Source organism: Colobus angolensis, unplaced genomic scaffold (genome assembly GCF_000951035.1).
Source record: "Colobus angolensis palliatus isolate OR3802 unplaced genomic scaffold, Cang.pa_1.0 Scaffold261, whole genome shotgun sequence".
Taxonomy (NCBI): domain Eukaryota; kingdom Metazoa; phylum Chordata; class Mammalia; order Primates; family Cercopithecidae; genus Colobus; species Colobus angolensis.
The window spans coordinates 2,264,095-2,269,802 of NW_012115833.1; positions in this window are offsets into that span (position 1 = coordinate 2,264,095).

Genomic DNA, 5,708 nt, shown 5'->3' on the forward strand with positions numbered 1-5,708 from the left:
GCGCTGGGAGTTGGAGACTGCAGCTGTTCCTATTCGGCCATCTTGCTCCGCCCCCCTAAATTAGTTTTTAATGGAAACTAATCCATAAGCATATCCATAAGCATATGTTTATGGAAAACAATCCATAAGCATATCTACATTATTTACATATTCTACTCTAATGTTGATCATGTTCTGCTTCCACCATTTATCACTGCCTCCAGAAATTCACCCTGCATCTGTTCCCACCTTTAAACCATTCTGAATTCTATAATACAATTGATGCAAAATATTACCAAGAAGAGATTTTAAGATAAATATAAGAAAAAAATGAAATATTTAAGTAATTCTATGCAGAATGAGAAAGTGTCTATACGTTTCCTTAGAATGCATTCTCTCTTTAAGGCAAATTCATAAAGAACTGTTTTCAAAATATTGAACATATATTTTGTGGCTTAAGTTTAGTGTTATAAACTCACAAGGAATTAAAAATCCCCAATCACTTATTTTGTGAGGCCTTTATACTTAAAAATCAATTTTACATCATACTTCAGTTTCAGCATTTAATTAATATTTAAATTTGAGTGCCTACATTATCTTGGAAACTGTGCTAGACACAGAAGACAATTATAAGTAAAAGAAAAAAGCAAGTAACAACATCTTAGAGCATTTAACATCAACAGATTCTCACTGAAAGAATTTCTAAAGCAGTGGTTCTCAAAATATAGTCTCCAAATCAACAGGATCTGCATCTCCTGGGAACTCATTAGAAATGCAAATTAACAGACTTCACTCCAGATCTACTGAATCAGAACTGTAGGCTGGTGCCCAACAGTCTGTATTTTATTAAGTGTTCCAGTTTATTCTTATATATGGTAAATTTGAGATTAAATGTTCTAAAAGATAGTTTAGAAAAAAGCAAATTTAACATAGAAGAATTGAAACAAGAAAATATTCAATATGTGAGTGAATTTTAGGTAACATTGAATATATAAAGTAATGATATACTAATGTCTAATTTGTAGGGCTAAAACACCAAAGATATAAATAAAATACTAGGAAAAATAGCATATCTCTCATGAGGTGAGTGAACCGATATACAACATATATCCTTTGAAAACAGCGTAGAGAAAATTATTTACTATAGAATTTTGTGTATATTAATTTTTTATGGGTAATCATTAAAGTAATTTAAATAGAATGCATATACTCTAAATCAAAAAAATAGGATAAATAAAATAGTTAAAAACCAATTCATTGGCAACTCAAAGACAGAAAGAAGACATTCACAACACACATAATTGATAAATTCAGAATGAAGCTACCTTTGCAAAAATTATGACAGTGGGAAAGCGTGACATAGAAAAATTATGAGAGTGAAAGAGATCTGACCTAACTGACTCCATCTTGTCTTTAACTTCCAAGCTGCCCTTGTTCATTCCTAGGTGTAGGCTGAGCTAAACAAAGGAAGAATTTAGTTTATAGTTTACCTTTGAAACAAAGACAACAGCCCCTTCTCTAAACAACACCCCTCCTTGCCTGGGGACCAGAACACTTTGTAAAGCTAGCAAATTAGCCACAAGATTAGAAATTATGGGTTAGGAGTCATGTAGCCAGATGTCACAAGTTTTCCAACCTCCCCACTTGTTTTTACAGTTAGCATTACTATTGTAAAACCCAAGACTGGTGTTCAAGGTATTTTCCAGACACTGCATTCTGATGGGCCAGCTGACATCACCCAGACCAGAAAACTGGCTCAACTACTTCTGCAATCCCACCCAGGAACAGGAAACAGCAAGAAGACAGTTTTGACGCCCCTGTGATTTCATCCCTCATACAACCAATCAGCATTTCACATTCCTTAGCTCACTGCATGTCAAATTATCCTTAAACCATCCTAGTCCCTGAAATTTCAGGGAGGCTGATTTGAGTAATAATCTCTATTCTCCCATTTAGCAGCCTCTACATTTATTAATCATTTTCTCTATTTCAAAAACCTGCAGTTCTCAGTGCATTGGCTTTTCTGGGCAGTGGACAAGATAAATCCACTGGGTGGTTACAAGAACATATAAAGAACGCCAATAAACTGATTAGAAAATATTACACATCCCAATAGAAGGAAGATAAACATTTCACATGAAATATTATGAAACACTATGCAGCCATAAAAAAGAATGAAATTACATTCTTTGCAGCAACTTGGATGGAATTGAAGGCTATTACCCTAAGCAAATTAACAAAGGAATAGAAAACCAAACACAAGATGTTCTCACTCATAAGAGAGAGTTAAACACTGACTACACATGGGCACAAAAATGGGAAGAATAGACCCTCTGGACTATTTACAGGGTGAAAGGAGGGAGGGTGTGGGTTAAAAAGCTATCTATCAGGTACTATGTTCACTACCTAGGTGACAGGATACATACCCCAAAGCTCAGCATCATGCAATATTCCCAAGCAACAAGTCTGCAGAGGTACCCTCTGTATCTATAAAAAGTTGAAATTTAAATAAATAAATAAAATTTAAAAACTAAATTTAATTGTTATAGTAATCTGGATAAAAAGAAATATTATTAAAATAGACAATTAATATATCTACAGGTATGGACTTCATTAGGCATCAACAATGCCAATTGTAACATGAATCTAAGCACTAGAATGTATACAATGTAAAAAATGATAAAAAACGCCAAATGTTAGTCACGATGCAGAGCACCTCGAATTCTGTATACTATTTGTCATTTGTACAATCCATTTGCTTACTGTGTCTGTATGCCTTTAAACATTTATATAACCACTTTGGAAAGTTACTTGAGAGTATAGTGATCTTCCTTTATCTACAGTTTTACTTTCCAAGGTTTTAGTGACCTGCGGTCAACCACAGTCCAAATATATTCAATGGAAAATTCCAAAAGTAAATAATTTGTGTGGTAAGTTATACCCCATTCTGAGTATCATGATGACATCTCATGATACTCTGCTGTTTGCCAGCTGAGACGTGAATCAGTCATTTGTTCAGCATATCCACATGTCCATGTTACCCACTGGTGAATCTTGAGTCACTTAGTAGATGTCTCATTATCAGACTAGCTTTCACCATATCATAGTGTTTGTATTCAGTTACCTCTTATTTTATTTAATAATGGCCCCCAAATGCAAAAGTACTGTACCTACTTGATGAATTAAATTTTATCACAAGTAGTTATATATAGGAGAAAAATAATATATATAGGGTTAAGTACTATCCCTGGTTTCAGACATCCACTAGAGGCATCTAACATATCCCTCAGAGACAAGGGGTGACCTGTGTTTCACCCCAAGGTCTATCCTTAAATTAAATGTGGACATAAGTTTATCAAAAAATACATACTCATGTTCATAGTAGTACTGTTCATAATGATCTCAAAGTGTTAACTACTCTAATGCCTACCATATTATTCAGGGTCCTCCAAAGAACCTAGGGCAGGTGGATGGGTAGATGGATGGATGGATGCATGGGTGGATGATAGATAGATAGATAGATAGATAGATGGATGACAGGAGATTTATTAACAAAATTGGCTCACATGGTTATGGAAGCTGAGTAGTCCCACAATATGCTTCTAAAAGCTGGAGAACCAGGGAAACTTGTAGCATGGCTCAGTTCAAGTTCAAAAGCCTCAGAACCAGAGGTTTATGGTATTACTCTAAGTCCAAGGTGAAAGGCCGTAAAGCAGGGTAGATGTTGGAGGAATGAGGGGAGTGGAAGTGTGGTGCTTTGGTGTGACTCCCAGAGTCTGAAAGCCAGAGAACCTGGAGTTCTGATACCCAAAGGCAGGAGAAGAAGGCCTTCCCATCTCTGGATGAGAGAGAACAAGAATTCTTCCTGTCTCTGACTTTTTGTTCATTCTGGAGTCGCAGTCAAAGTGAATCTTACCCACTCAGTCCACTGACTCACAGGCCTGTCTCTTGCAGGAACACCTTCACAGGTAAATAACGCTTTACTAGCTCTCTAGAGATTTCTTTATCCAGTCAACACCTAAAACTAGCCATCACACCCAGCAGTCATAGACTGAATAAGTAAACAGGAGTATATTCACCAGTAAAACACAATATAGCAACAAGAATAGACAACTTATGACCACATGGAAAAATAAAGATGACTGTTACAATCATAATATTTAAGAGAAAACAGACTTTGAAGGATATACACCTTATAAATCTATTCATCTAAAGTACAAACAACGACAAATCTCATCTGTGCTGCTAGAAACCTGAGAAGTAGTTTCTTTTGTGTCTAAAGACTGGAAGGAAGAGTGATGGGGCTTCTGGAGTGACAGCGATGAAGGAAGCCAAAATATTTCATCCCAGAATATACTTCTTTGATAAGATGCCTGTTCAGAGGGTCTGCAAACAGAAGTAGCCCTGCAAAGTTGTCTTTTGTGGGAGAGATTTGCATCTGTAGGGAAACTGCATTGAAGTAGCCGGGCTTTCTCTGAGGCCCTTCCCTGTCTAGAGCTAGAAAAGATCTGAGTTTATAATCTTTAAAGGTCTGACAAAAACATCTACCATCCATTTTCTCTGAGGGTTGCTACCCGTAACATGTTATCTACGTAACAGGATCACGTTTCCTACTCAAGCCTCCTCTTCTCTTCCTCCCATATTGTATCCTGCCCCCACAACGGGATTTACTATCATAACCTGTATTTGGCTCTGCTCCCAGTCCCAATTCTTTCTGTGACTTCAAGATGGCATAAAAATGTCAACTATCTGGCCATTTATTGGAGTTCTGATATTTTGTATGGCTCTCATGCATGTTAAGAAATTCGTGTGTCTTTTCTCCTATTAATCTTTTTTTCTTTTCAGTTGATGTTTCAGTGAACCCTTAGAGGGCAAGAAATAAGTTATCCCATGGCCCTTTGATATTTTTTCTTTATCTGAGGACTGGGCATATGTGTGCATTTAATTTGTGGAAATTTAATGAGTTGTACACTTATGTGCATTTTTGTCTGTATATTGTAATTTGACACAAAGTAATTCAAATCTCTAAAAAACTCTTTATTTAAAAGTGCAGAAAATAAGAAAACAAAAAAGAAGTAATTAGTACATAAAACATAGTCCAAATATATCAAATGAATGTAAAAGGAATAACTTTCAATTATAATATAGAAATAAAAATCTAGGAATTATTTTTAAAGTTACAAATCATAAAATAGCAAAGGCGTGAAAGTAAAATAATGTAAAATTATACAAAAATTCTAATCAAAATGAAAGTGGTATTAACTACATCAGGGGTTGTCAACAGTGGTACTATTGATATTCTGGACTGAATAATTATTTGTTTTTTGGTGGTGTCCTTGTAGCTTGTTTAGCATTATCCCAGATCTCTGCACTGGATACCTATAGCACCACCCCTACTCCAAGTGTTGGCAAGCAAAAATGTCACCAGGCATCACAAAATGACTCTTGGATTACAAAATACACCCAGTTGAGAACCACTGGGTTACTTTAATATGATGCAAAATATATTTTAAACAAAACCTATAAATGCACTTAAAGAGAGCTATCGGATAGTGTTAAAATATTTAATTCAGATTTGTTCTTTAATAAATATTTAATAAGTACTTACAACATGCCAGACATCAGGAATACAACAGAAAATAAACAGACTAAGTTCTGGTTGTCATAAAGCTCACACTCTAATGAGGATCAACAAACAATAAACAAATAAATCATTGATAACAGCTAGA